General features: G+C 49.1%; 1 long non-coding RNA gene across 1 annotated transcript; it reads left to right on the top strand.

Annotated features, from left to right (window-relative positions):
* Positions 1–3218: 3218 nt before the first annotated feature.
* Positions 3219–3625, top strand: LOC6902267 (uncharacterized). The gene is made up of 2 exons (XR_004470428.1): positions 3219–3347; positions 3449–3625. It is a non-coding gene; the product is annotated as an uncharacterized lncRNA (long non-coding RNA).
* The last annotated feature ends 9424 nt before the right edge of the window (positions 3626–13049 follow it).

Here is a 13049-nt window from a genome sequence, read left to right as displayed (position 1 = left end):
GTCCTGGCCGGTGGTGGTGGACGTCGGCCGGTGGCCGGTGGCTGGGGGCTGCGCCTCGGCACTCGGGTGTGGGTCGCCCCGAAAGCGGATATTAGATTGGAAATATTGAATGCCCGCCATGGTAATGCCGACGAGTCGCTGGAGTGGCGGGGCAGCGTCTAATGGCTCGGCTAAACAGCCCAAACCCAATTGCACCGCATCGCCACGAATCAACAATTACGCAGGCGTCGCCTCTAATGAGGCATATCGATGGCTGACTCTTAATGAGGCATCTTTGCGGCCTGCATGCCACAAGGGGCCCCCATGCGACTCGCATGGTGTTCGGCGACTAATTGATTAATCAATTCCTGATTTACATTCGCCTGGGTGTTCAAAAAGTGCCGAAAATTGTCCAGGCCAATCCCTGAGGCCAGCAGCAAAACGGACGGAAGATGTCCTCCTTCGCTATGGCCTCCTCTGCTCCTCCTTCCTGCTGGATTCCTGCTTCATTTGCTTTGCTGATTTCGAAGTTTTTCCATATTTTTATGCAATTTTCGGTCTTAATTTTGGAAAGAGTCCGCAGTTCGTCTAGCGGTTGATTATGGCGCTGTGGGAATTGAGTTTGGGGAATTATGATGCGTGAAATGTGAGGGCTCGGAGCACAGAGCACAGAGCACAGAGCAGAGCCATTCGCTTCCATATGCAAATCTCGTTAGTTGTGCTCCTCCTTCGCTCCTTCGCTCGTTCGCTCCTTCGATCGTTCGCCCCATCGTTAGCGAATCTCAAATGCAGCCAAACGGTAAAAATGGTGGAAAAATCGAGGTGGAAATTGAATTTCGCAAGTATCTTCTCTACCCCCGCACAATGACATATTAATTTCAAATGTTGAGAGGCGGAGTGCTCGACAATAAAGCGCCAACCCATAGGTACGAGTGTAACCCATCCTCAAGGGCTCTCCAGCTGTATCTGTATCTGTATCTGTATCTGCGTATCCGCATCCGTATCTATATATCTGGCTTACGGCCTAACGAGTTGCAGCATCTCATTCATTATACGACGATTTGCAGTATTATGGCCTCGTTTGGAGCCCCACTCCTCCCCCACCCTCGGTTGTCTTTGGCGGTTGGGGCGTGGCAAGCACTCATCAAATATAACGGTTTCTTTTTGTATTATTTCTTTTTCCATTTTGGAAAATTTGCATTAAGTGAAGTAGTCATCAGTTATCAGCATCAACATCATCCCCCAGCCCCCCATCTCGTAGTCCCCCATCTCGCAGTCCCCATCCACCGACGCAGCAAATTTTGAATTCAATGGACGGGGACAGCTTTCCGAGGACGGAAGGACGGTCCTCAAGGGGTTCTCTCAAGCGGGCTGGTGCGGTGGCGGCATTGTTTGCCCAAGAGGAGCCCTCCCCCTCCCGCCCCCCAAAGCTCAACCTCATTTGGACCAGAAATATGCCAACCGTTCTCGACGAGCACTCGGAATAATAGAGAAGGTATCGGAAGGAGCAGGGAGCAGGGAGCAGGGCCATTGCGGAGCACTGTTGCGCTTCAGTTGCCTGTTAGTTTGAACGCAAAATCAGCGACATTATAATCGTCCTCATTAACAGTGCGCCGTCGTTGTCGTCCTCGTCCTCGTCAGCGTCCGCGCCATCATCATCATCATCGTTAATATCCTGGAAAACCTACCTCGTCAACTCATCAGCGTCATTAGCGAAGAAGCTGCAACAGCACCGGCGGAAGGAGAGGAAAAAATCTCGTTCGCAGAATGGGTTCGGGGCAGGTCGAGCCTTGAGATGCGCTATAAAAAGCGGCCAGAAGGGTATAAGGTGGAGTGCCCCAGGGATAGGATATCTCCGGCAAGCTCTAGCAAAAAGGATTACGATGCTCTTGAGACATCGAATGATGCATCGAATGATCAGTTCTGGGGATAGTGGGAGCCTGTAGAGGGCCGCCTGAAATGCCGCAACACATCGGACTTTGTAGGGTCCCTTAACCGACCACGCTTACTCAATCCATCTCCGTCTGAATCGCAATCTCAATCCGAATCCAATCCAATCCAATCCAAATTATCGCTACCTGGCAAGTTCGTTGAGTTTTCAATTGATAATACACTTGACTGAATCCAGCACATCCCCCGATCCAATGCAGTCGCCATGCCTCGTGCCCTGTGCCCCGCGCCCTTTCCGGATCTATTGAATGCCCATTCAGACAATTGCACAGCCCATCGCATATAGACGAATCCAAGTCGCTCCCCAGTCGCTCCCGCAGTCCGTAAGTCGGTCGGTTTGTCAATCAGTCAGTCAGTCAATTGGGGAACGCAATTTTCTATTGGCAGTCACTGACAGGAAGCCAGGATGCCGAAGGATGCCCCAGGCCAGAGCTGATGTGGATGTCGATGTCGATGTCGATGATGAGAGGGAGAAATCGAAAAGAAATATTATTTCAGCGTTTCGTTTTTTTCGCTATTTACTATTATATTTTTTTTTTTGTAGCTCTTAAGTGCACTTTCAAGGGGTTGTGTAAATTATTCAGCTTAATTCTGGCTGGATTCTGGCATTATTTGCAGACCACCCACCACCCACCAGCCACCACCCTGCCTTGACTCGATGCGATTCGCCTTGGGTGCCTTTGTTGTCCTTGCTGGTGCTCATATTTCGCTAATGGCTGCCTGCCTCTGCCTGCCAGGACCACCTCCATAATGCTGCTCCTCCTCCTCCTCCTCCTCCTGGTCCTCCTGGTCCTCTTGTTGCTGCTGTTCTTGCGGGTTGGTCGTTGCATTGCGCACAGGATGTCATTATGGCGCACAACTGCAATGCCCCTGGCCCCTGGCCCCTGTCCCCTGCCCTCTCGCCATTCTTTCCTTCATTCATAGCCTCCATTCCGCCAAATTGAATTATATCGAATTTGGTATTTTGCAATTTGTATTCCACTCCCATTCCCATTCCCATCGAGGCTGCTGCTGCTGCCCAAAGTTAATGGATGACTCGGCGGTAGCAGTGCAGATTTGATGGGTTGATGGGCTCTCGTGGGTGGGAGACTGATTTGCGCCACATATATAATGCAATTAATTAAATATTAACCGCCGACGAATCAAACTGATCTCTGGGGCATGGGTAATGGGGTTAGGGGTTTGCCCACGTGGGCAATGCCTCCTTCAATGTCAGTTTCTAAGGAAACCCTGAGTCTAGGCTTCATGGGAAACTCTGGCCAAATCTCACCATCAAAGCATGCCATACTTAAACGTCATAGCATAGAAGGCACATTCAGGCCCAGAAACACACAGTCAAAATTCTAGTTCCGTTCGGAGCGGACGTGTGAAAAATCAGATCCCAGTAAAAAACAAAAAAAATAAAATTTTAGTTTTTGGTAAGTCGTAGAATGCCGTTTATCGAGTGTCACATCTGTGAGGCTCCGACGACAGTCTCTGTCAGTTCAGTCTTGGGTGAAGCTCATCGAGTATCTTACAGACGACGCACTGATCCTGCACCGTCGAGGGATGTCCCAAATGCGCAGAGGGCCTCGATGGATGCCTTGCGGATGACCTCCTGGAAGTCGTCAAAAGCGTCGAACAGCGAGTTCCTTCAAGATTAATGACGCCTCCTCCTTTTCCAAGACAAAGTCGTTCTCCATTTGCAACTCGTTCGCATCCTTATTGCCATCGGCCTCATCATGATTCTTGTTGACATTGTCATATTTTGTGGATGCCACCATTTGAAGCATGCGTTCGGTAATCTTCACGGAACGCGGGGGCCATATTCTCAGTCACAACGAACGATAGTCCGCCCGTTCCAGGTCTGGATCAGCTGGTCCCAGCGTTGCACTCAAACAGACTGAGAACAAACCGTAACTACTATATGAACACAATAGGCCATGACAATTATGCATTACCGATCCATGCACTGACAAATTTGGCACAAGCTCATCGCCAAGGCTCGCAGACAACTTCCAGAGCAGAAGATGCGACTCATGCAGTTGGCGATCGATGCGCTCCGTACTACTCCGCCGAACAAAACTGCAATGGTGTCTTGTGGAAACATGTTCGATTCTTGGCATCTCCAAATGTAAGCTGACAGCTCTCACTCAGCCGGCCTTGAGTGTTCCTTCGGCAGTTGCTCCACCAGCAGGTAATTCCCATATCCAGCTTATAAAATAGCTACTTGAATATAAATTGATATTTGCAGCTTCTCGCGCTGGGTTTCATCTTCACCGCTGGCATTTGCGGGAACTTTTTGAGCTCGTCCCCGTCTTTGCCCAGGGATCCGGCGAGTGGAACCGGCGAGAGCGAGGAGGAAGCTAACGAGAAGGCTGACGGATCGGTAATTTATAATTTTCATGGCCTATTGTGTTCATATAGTAGTCCCTGGTTATTCTCAGTCGGTACAAGTGCAGCCCTGTCCGGCATCTCAGCGGTGGCCATCGCATCGAAAACGAGTGCGCCGAGTCTGGCTTCGATCGCCCAAAATACGATGTAGTTTTGTATGACTTTGATCCTGACCTGAAACGGGCCTACCGTTCGTTGTGTATGCGAATATGGTCACTGCGTTCCACTAGATTTTCGAACGCTTGCTTCAGACAGTTGCATCCACAGAGCATGGCAATGACAACGAGATTGATGGTGATGACGATGACGATAACGGTACAAATGAGTTGCAGGTGGCGACCGACTGTGCCTTTGAGGAGGAGAAGGCCACATAAGCCTTAAAGGAACTAGCTGTGGGTTCAATCATATCCAACTTATAAAATAGCTCTTTAAATAGAAATTTATATTTGCAGCTCTTCGCACACCAGATCTTGCCAGGGTTTCACCTTCGCCGCTGGCATTTACTGGTATTTGTTGAGGTCATCCTCGTCCTTGACCAGCGAGCGGCGAGTGGATCCAGCGAGAGCGGGAAGGAAGCTAACGAATGGTGGGAAGAAGAGGACCGTGCCTGGCTTGTCGAGCAGGAGTCTTGCCAACCCGGCTTGGAGAAGTGCACCAAGTGAGACCGAAGGCTGTCTCGTATACTTCTCATCTACCAAAGACCAGCTTTGTGGATTGGTACAACGTATTTCTGCCATTTATCGACATTGATACAACAGATTAACAGTTGAAAAGTGCAGTAAATATATTCCAAGTGAAACAGTAATCCCCTAAAGTGTTGTGACAATCAGAAGTCTGACAAATGATATTTATCTCAAAGGAAGTCGTCGAACTGCACTTCTAATAATACAGAACTCAATCATTAAGTCACTGCGGCTGGTCGCGTCACATCCACAGACCAAAGACATGCATGAAATGTTGCCAAGTCGGAGCCGGAAGAGTAATCCCCACTGCCAAGTGCAGTATCAACAGTTGAACAGCCAACATGGCTCGAGTGGAAATGGGAATCGTAATAGAAATTCGTTTAGTTGCAATCGCTCAAGGATCCTGCGATGCTGGCTGAGTGTCAGCGGCAGGCGTAATCGGAATGGCCAAACGTTGCACGCGCACAATACGCATTCTTGTGATGATTGCACAATAAATATGGCAAGAGCCCGGCCCCACGCCCCGTGCACCTGTCAGACTTCAGCGGCTGTGATTTGATTCGATTTAATAACTTCTGTCAAGCGCACACACTCGCAGCTCTTGTGGAAGTCCCATGATGTGGCGTGCAATTGACGGGCCCCCATCCTGGCGCCACTCGAAGCTGCCAATATTTGCCCTGCAACAACTTATTTACGGGGGAGGCTGACTTCGATGCGTTGCCTTTGTCGAGCAAATAACTTCAGACCGAGACCGAGACCGAGACGGAGACGGAGATGGAGACGGAAACGGAAACGGAGTACGTGGCGGAGCAAATGCCAAACGGTAATAGAAAATGTCAAAAGCCATTTCCTAGGCAGATGAACATGCGGAAAACCTGTTGATTTGACCTGAGAGAGCCTTTAACCAAGCCTGATATGAAGGACATATCACAGACCTTCAGGGTACCGCATTCACGGCGAATCTAGGCCTCCAAAAACTCCCAAAATTTCGATGATCACTCGCCTAGTCGCATGGAATTATGGAGGCACCCTGAACAGAGCAGAGCAGCCCGCAACCAAAGATTGTTCTAACGATGATGAACCAATAAGAGACCGCATATCGTGCCCCCTGCCGTTGCCATTACCATTACCTTGCACCATCCCCGCGGAGTCCCTTCCCGGGTGCCACTTCAGAGGCTACGTGTCAGAATTGGTTGACATGTTTGCCGTTGTCTGTCCTCTGGTGACGTGAAATGTTTGCACTTCATCCTTTTGTCCGTCGGCCGTCGACAGTCGATGTTTTCGTTGATAAAAAGGCCTTTTGTATCTGGTATCTATCAGATACGCATGAGTATGTTCCCCTATCACCGTCCTATTCCAGTCCTATCCCTCCATCATCCCGCTCCTCTATTTATTTGCTCACGCCGACAGATGTTGCATTTGTTACTATTCCCATTCACGCTTTCCGCATAATTCTGGATGCAACCGTCGCCAGTTTCGTTCTGTTTAGTTCTGGGAAATGTGAAAGTATCTCAGGGATACGAAAATTACTCAATTTCACCAGCTGGAAGCAGCGGCCAGGTGCCAAGGCCTCCGCGGGGGAACGGAGCACACTCATCACTCGGCATTTCTCCAGTCTGCCCCATCAGCAGAAACGCAGACGAGGCACGGAGGCACGGAGAAAGGTTCCCATTTGCATACCAAAAGCACGGATAAGCCAAAGCAGGAGACCAGACGAATTTCCCTCCGATTCGGTCAAAGAGATTTCTCTTCGCTTCTCTGTAATCCGAAATTAATTCATTTACAAATTTTCCCCTGTGCGGCGAAAGGTAAAAAATGCCGTTAAGCAATTTTCATTCATTCATTCATTCATTCATATGCTAAGAGGTTGTGTCCGAGCGATTTCTTTTTCTTTTCACCAAATCTTGACCAATTCTGAGGCAGGGTGGGGGAGACAGCCACCCCACCAAGCCGTAAAGCAATTAAATTAAATATTTGAAATGTGGAAACACACAAGAATGGAGCAGGCAGCGCTCGGGCTGGGCCAAACACTCGCTAATGGCATCGGATACGAGTCAAATGCGAGGTTTTTCCGACATCTTCCGCTCGCACTTGGATCTGAAAAGGATAGAAATATCCAAGATGTCTGCAGTATTGCCTGTCGTTCGCGAACGGGTCTTTTGCTGCACTTATACTCCCAAAATGTATTATAAAACGGGTTTAAAAGTGTGGAAATGGTGAACATGTAAAGATAGGAAAAGTTTTTTTTGGCATATTTTGGCATTTCCAAGTACGAGGATCCACTTTCATTAGAGGCCTTGTATACTGCCAGATCTGCCGCTTGTTTTCTCTAGAAGGTGCAGGTTTTGCCTTTATTTTTTGCACCATTGTATGCTCTATCTGCACTAGTCCTTTAGAACAATTTCAAATTTCCCTTGCAATAGTTGCTAAAAGCTAGAGGCTTCTACCTTTATCTTCTAGTCTTCTGCAGAGCTCGTGCCAGGCTGTGCTGTCTTACAGCAGTGCAAAATGGCATTCTCCCTTGCGATTTAGGTCGATTGACATCGAGTACCAACTAATACTAATACTAATACTCTACAAAGTGCATTTTATCCTATGGTTCGAATAGCCTGCACTTATTACTTAAGCCTCTTCTCGTTACTCGTCAAACGGTGCGCAATTACCACAGATTTGCCGACAATCTCCACTGCTCAAAGTCAACCAAGCATAGAAAGGTGTCTATCATTGAAGATCAATGTTTTTTGTGGCCAGAAAAAGGGCCCTAGTCCAAAGTCACGGAGTAAATATGGGCTCATCGTCTCGTTCTATAATATAACGAGTGTTTTTCAGATCTGGCGAGACCCGGGGTACAGGCGCCAGCCATACATCCCTCCCACCTTTAAGCGTTGTTTGTTTGGCGTTCTGCCTCCGAGATGCAGCAGGACGGGACCCTGCCCGAGGATGTTGATCAAAAGCCCGGAGGAGCACAGCTGAAGCGGATTAAGCGGCATCATCAATTAATTGTAGTCAAGGTCTGGCCAGAACTGGGCATCACGAAACCACACAAAAGGCAGAGACTTGGAGCACAGCAGCCCCGTGCAGCCCCGTGGGTCTGGAGCATCCCTTGTTGACTGTGTTTGACTGGACCGCACGAGTGTAAATAAATTCAAGGGACTTCCTGGCTGGCTGGCTGGCTGGCTGTCTGAAGGATTACACTGGGAAAAGGTTACGTGGCCGGGGAGTGGAGCGGCTGGAGTGGAGCAGTCACAATGGCAGCCGGGATAACAAGCGACACAACAACGGGGCCGAGCAACTTGGCCCATTGTCAAGTGGGCTCTAAAGCTTTTAGCTTAAATACACTTTGGGCCAACTACTTGGATGCAGGAAGCAGAGTGGATGGAGGGTAGTGTCGTGCCTCCGCCTCCGCCTCCGCCTCCGCCTTCGCGTCCGCCTCTGCCATTGACATATTTGGCCAGGGACAGGGGCCGGCCAAGTGTAATTTAATTTATCGTTTCGATTGTGCCAAAGTGTATCGAGAAAATTGCGCAAAATCGAATGGCCGGGTCGCCGTTAAATGCAACTTAACGAAATTGCCAACAAATTGCTGGACATGCCACATGCCACATGCGCGGGGACAAGCATTTAATAAATGAAATTGAATCAAATCTGTCCGCATGACGCATACGCCGCGTTGCGCCCCGCGATTCGGCTAAATACCTGAGACACACACACACACACGCTGCATGTGCTGCAACCCTTTGGCCGACCCGAAAGCTCCCCCTACTCCGCTCTCCTGTTGACACTCGAAAGCTGCGATGTTTGCAAACTTTTCAGCGCTCGAAGGCAGCGCTAGACCTGGACCTGCGGCAGGGCTTAGTCGGGACACGAACCCCCAGCGAGCGGCCGCCGCAAAAGGGGAGCAGTGGCGGGGAGGGGCAGGGATGCCAGAGATTAGTGGGGGAGGAGCATCCGATTGGGGATGGAGAAGCAGCTGCAGTAATCAATTTTGGAAATCACTTAAAGAAAATTGTTTATCTGGCAAGAAAGGGGGGGGGGGCAAAGCGGCAGCTGCTTCATCGAAATTCTCTATTCCTTGAGGGGGGGAAATGCGGGAGCAGACTAGAAAGAGTTTTCAGTGGATAAATCACAATTTGGATGGTCAAAAGCGGGATAATACCTGAGCGAAAGGCCTTAATTAAGCCTCGAGTTGATTAATCTAGAGCATTCAAATAGTAAGCCAAAAGCTGATTTGTGTTGGGATATTCGTATGCCCAGGAATTTGTCCCTTGATTGGCAGATCCCTGGAAGAAGAGAGGCTACTTTAAGCCTCACAAATTAAAGTTACTTCCTGGCTGAATCATTTAAGATTCTTTTGTTTCAAAAACGACTAAGCAGACGCTCCTTTGAAGAGTATCTGGATGGAATTGGTGTGGCATGTGACCCCGTTCAGGGGGGAGTTGTGGACGCTTGCAGGAAACGCATTTAAGTCAATCATCTTGAGTGGGATTACCCTGATTGGGGATACGGCAATCACGACGATGAGCGATGTGGGATGTGCGATGTGGGTATGAGTGGGTCTCGGTCTCGGTCTCGGTCTCGTCGAGTGCTCAACCACTTCAAAGTGCAAATGTCATCCAGCCAGCAAATGAATGTTAAACGCACTTCAAAGCCCCGTCCAAAAGCCGAAATGCATCCATGGAATCCACTCGGCCAGCACCGAGGGCATCGCTTGATTACTTATTTAGCATTTATTCCAATTTCCATTTCCATTCCCACTCCCATTCCCGAAGAGCCTTCGACAATTGTCTATTGTCAGCAGTTGGCACTTGGGCTCTAATTGCAATCGGCAATCTGCAATCTTATAGGACCAGGAATTAACCAAAACGGTTATGAATACGCGGGATCGTAGGAGGAGGAGCAGGACCTGCTGGAGCTGGAGCCGGAGCCTTTGCGGCCTATTATGCAATCAGCAGGCTGAAGGCTGAAGGCTGAATGTGAATCCCAATCCCAATCCCAATCTGAATATGTATATGATTTCCTTTTTTGTATTTGGTGTTTTATTTTCCTGTTCACGCCACTTGCGCATTATTCAAATTTTGCAATTTTCAAATGAAAAACAAAAGCTCTATTCAGAAAAAGCAGAAAAAAGCTGAAAAATGTGTGTGTTCTATATAGAGGGAATGGATGGGAATGGAGTGGAATGGAATGGAGAACAGTCGCTGCTGTTGCCGCAAATCCTTTTATGATAATTTCTCAAGAGTGTCGTCCTTTGATCAGGCAAGTGCCTGGCGTGCAGAAAAAACTCATTCAAGCATGAATGTGAATATGATTTTCAACCACATCAGACCCACCTACACCCACATTCAGACACTACAGACTTTTGGGCGTGGGACAGCACGGGGCATGGGCAGGAGCAACCTTGGGCCAAAGGGCATTGTTTTCGGTTAAATTTGAGACAAAAAGGATCAACATATCCACAGCAAGTCCATCAATGGCCAGAGTGGGTGTTCAACTGGGGATAGCACCGCAATAACCCCAAACATATACCATATCCCATGATCCCACGGTTCGACCCACGGTTCCGGGTGTTGCCTCTCGTTACTAGTCGGATTTCTCTTTCTTTCTGCTCTGGGCTTGGGTCTTGCCCTCTTCCCCCGTCTTCTGCTTATAAATATTCAAAACTGCAGTGCCCCCAGCCCAGGCAGCCCCTCGCTCTCCTCTCTAATTGCATTTTTAGCTCAATTTTCGCTCACTCTCCGTCCGGGTCTGGGTCCGGGTCCGGGTCCGTGGCTCGTTTCCTGGGAAATCATTGCAATTAAAGCGTAATTGTTTTTACGCATTTGTCCAGTGTGCCACCTGGCGCACCTGCCCCAGCAACTACTACATCTTCTGCCCCCCCTCCCCGCCACTGCGCTGGGGCTTGGGCTTGGGCCGTGTCTCGTGTCTTTTCGAGAGCTGAAAAAATTGTGTATATCCGAGGCAGAAATTAATTTACAACATTCATAATGCAGCGCCTTGCCCCATGCCACATGCCACAGGCCCCAGGCCCCACCGGCATGCGCTTAATTTTCGCGCATTTGGTGGGAGTGGCGCAGGCTCAGCCTCAGCCCCAGCCCCAGCCCCAGCCCCAGTCCCAGAAGCAGCCCCATCTCTGGCTACAGCGAATACGAACACACGAATTCATTTGCATAATTTTTTAATACTCCATTTCGCTTGCAGGTGCGTCGGCGTCGGCGTTCTCCGCATCCACATCCACGTCCTTCTTCTCGCTCTCGTCCTGCACCTCATCGTTAGCTAACGAGGAGTGGATGTGGTGGCTCTGCTGCGTCCTGGCGGGTCCTGGTGGGTGTCCTCATTATTATATTTCACTGCCTCGACGAGCACACACACGGGCCTCCTTCACTTTATCCGTTTATACATAATTCCCGCCTGCCTTCCCCCTCACTCACGCTGCGGCCGTATCTCTCTCTCGCTCTCTCTCTCTCGCTTTTTTTCTTTCTTTTGGCGAAATTTTTAACTCATTTCCCTTCCCCCTACAACCCTCGACAGGCTCATGTCATCCAAATTAATGTTAAAATATGTTGATTTCCTTTGAGAAAAGCATTTTTCCGTCTCTTTTTTCTCTCGAATTTTTTTTTGCCATGAAAATAATTCGAATGAGAAGCAAAACTTGTTGGCTAACATCCTATATAGAACAAAAATGATATCCCAAGAAGATCATCGCCGAGAGGTGGCACCGATTCGGGGCGGAAAGTCTCGTCGGAGAACCCATTAGCCAGCCAGTTTAGACATCGACCTGCCCATTGCCCATTGCCCATTGCCCAGCGGCAGAGCGAGTGCACTCACCGCCGTAGAGACTTCATAGTTATTCATTATTCCGGGGCTCACAGTCCGCCAATTATCCAATCAAAGAGGCGTGAGCAAATTGCTTTCTAAAACGTGGAAAATGATTTAATTCCATTCCATTCGAACGGCTCGCATGCAGAGCACTCAATAAGCAATTCAGAGTCGGAGGCGGATCATTCGTGGCATATTCAGGAAATTTAATTGGTTCCACCGAAGCGGGGAAGCCGGGAACCATCAGCCGACAGTCGACAGCCGACAGCAGGGGGAAACCCTTGAGAGGCATTTTCGCGTCGTCGTCGTCACCTCGTTAAAAAAGGTGAAAAACTGTTGTAATTGTTTTTACAGCCAGCAGAGGCAGAAGCAGAAGCAGAAGGCCCCGGCAAGTGTGAATCTGAGTAGACACTCGAGCGAGTGTGTGAGCGAGTGTACCTCATAATTGGTTCTGACTGCTAAATGAACCATTTACCAATTAAACTTGATTGCCAGCCAAAGACCTGAGACCCGAGAACGGAGAATGGAGAGCCGAGAGGCGCTCGACCTGGCCTAGAGATGGTACAGAGATTGTGGCGATAGAAAGACGAGTACAGCACGAGTACAGAACGATCTATCCATCTTTAATCCATCAAAAACGAAGAAAATACTTTCAAATCGGGGACGGAATAAGTCCAACCACTGAGCCGCACTTGAGTATCCATAGATTCTCGATCACGCTGCCATCTCTACTCGCCGAGAGGCGCTCGACCTGGCCTAGAGATGGTACAGTGATTAAGGCGATAGAAAGACGAGTACAGCACGAGTACAGAACGATCTATCCATCTTTAATCCATCAAAAACGAAGAAAATACTTTCAAATCGGGGACGGAATAAGTCCAACCACTGAGCCGCACTTGAGTATCCATACATTCTCGATCACGCTGCCATCTCTACTCGCCGAGAGGCGCTCGACCTGGCCTAGAGATGGTACAGTGCTTGTGGCGATAGAAAGACGAGTACAGCACGAGTACAGAACGATCTATCCATCTTTAGTCCATCAAAAACGAAGAAAATACTTCCAAATCGGGGACGGAGTAAGTCCAACCACTGAGCCGAACTTGAGGATCCACAGATTCCCCATCACGCTGTCATCTCTAGGCGTGGCTGCTGCTCGTTAGCGACCTGTTAGAGAAACGCTTTAGTCACGCTTAGGAACAGAACAGAATAGAACAGAATACAGTGGAGAGGAGTAGAGCGGAATGGAGT

Source organism: Drosophila pseudoobscura, chromosome X, assembly GCF_009870125.1.
Source record: "Drosophila pseudoobscura strain MV-25-SWS-2005 chromosome X, UCI_Dpse_MV25, whole genome shotgun sequence".
Classification (NCBI taxonomy): domain Eukaryota; kingdom Metazoa; phylum Arthropoda; class Insecta; order Diptera; family Drosophilidae; genus Drosophila; species Drosophila pseudoobscura.
Note: the sequence above shows the minus strand (reverse complement) of the source record. Positions and strands in the feature narration are given on the sequence as shown.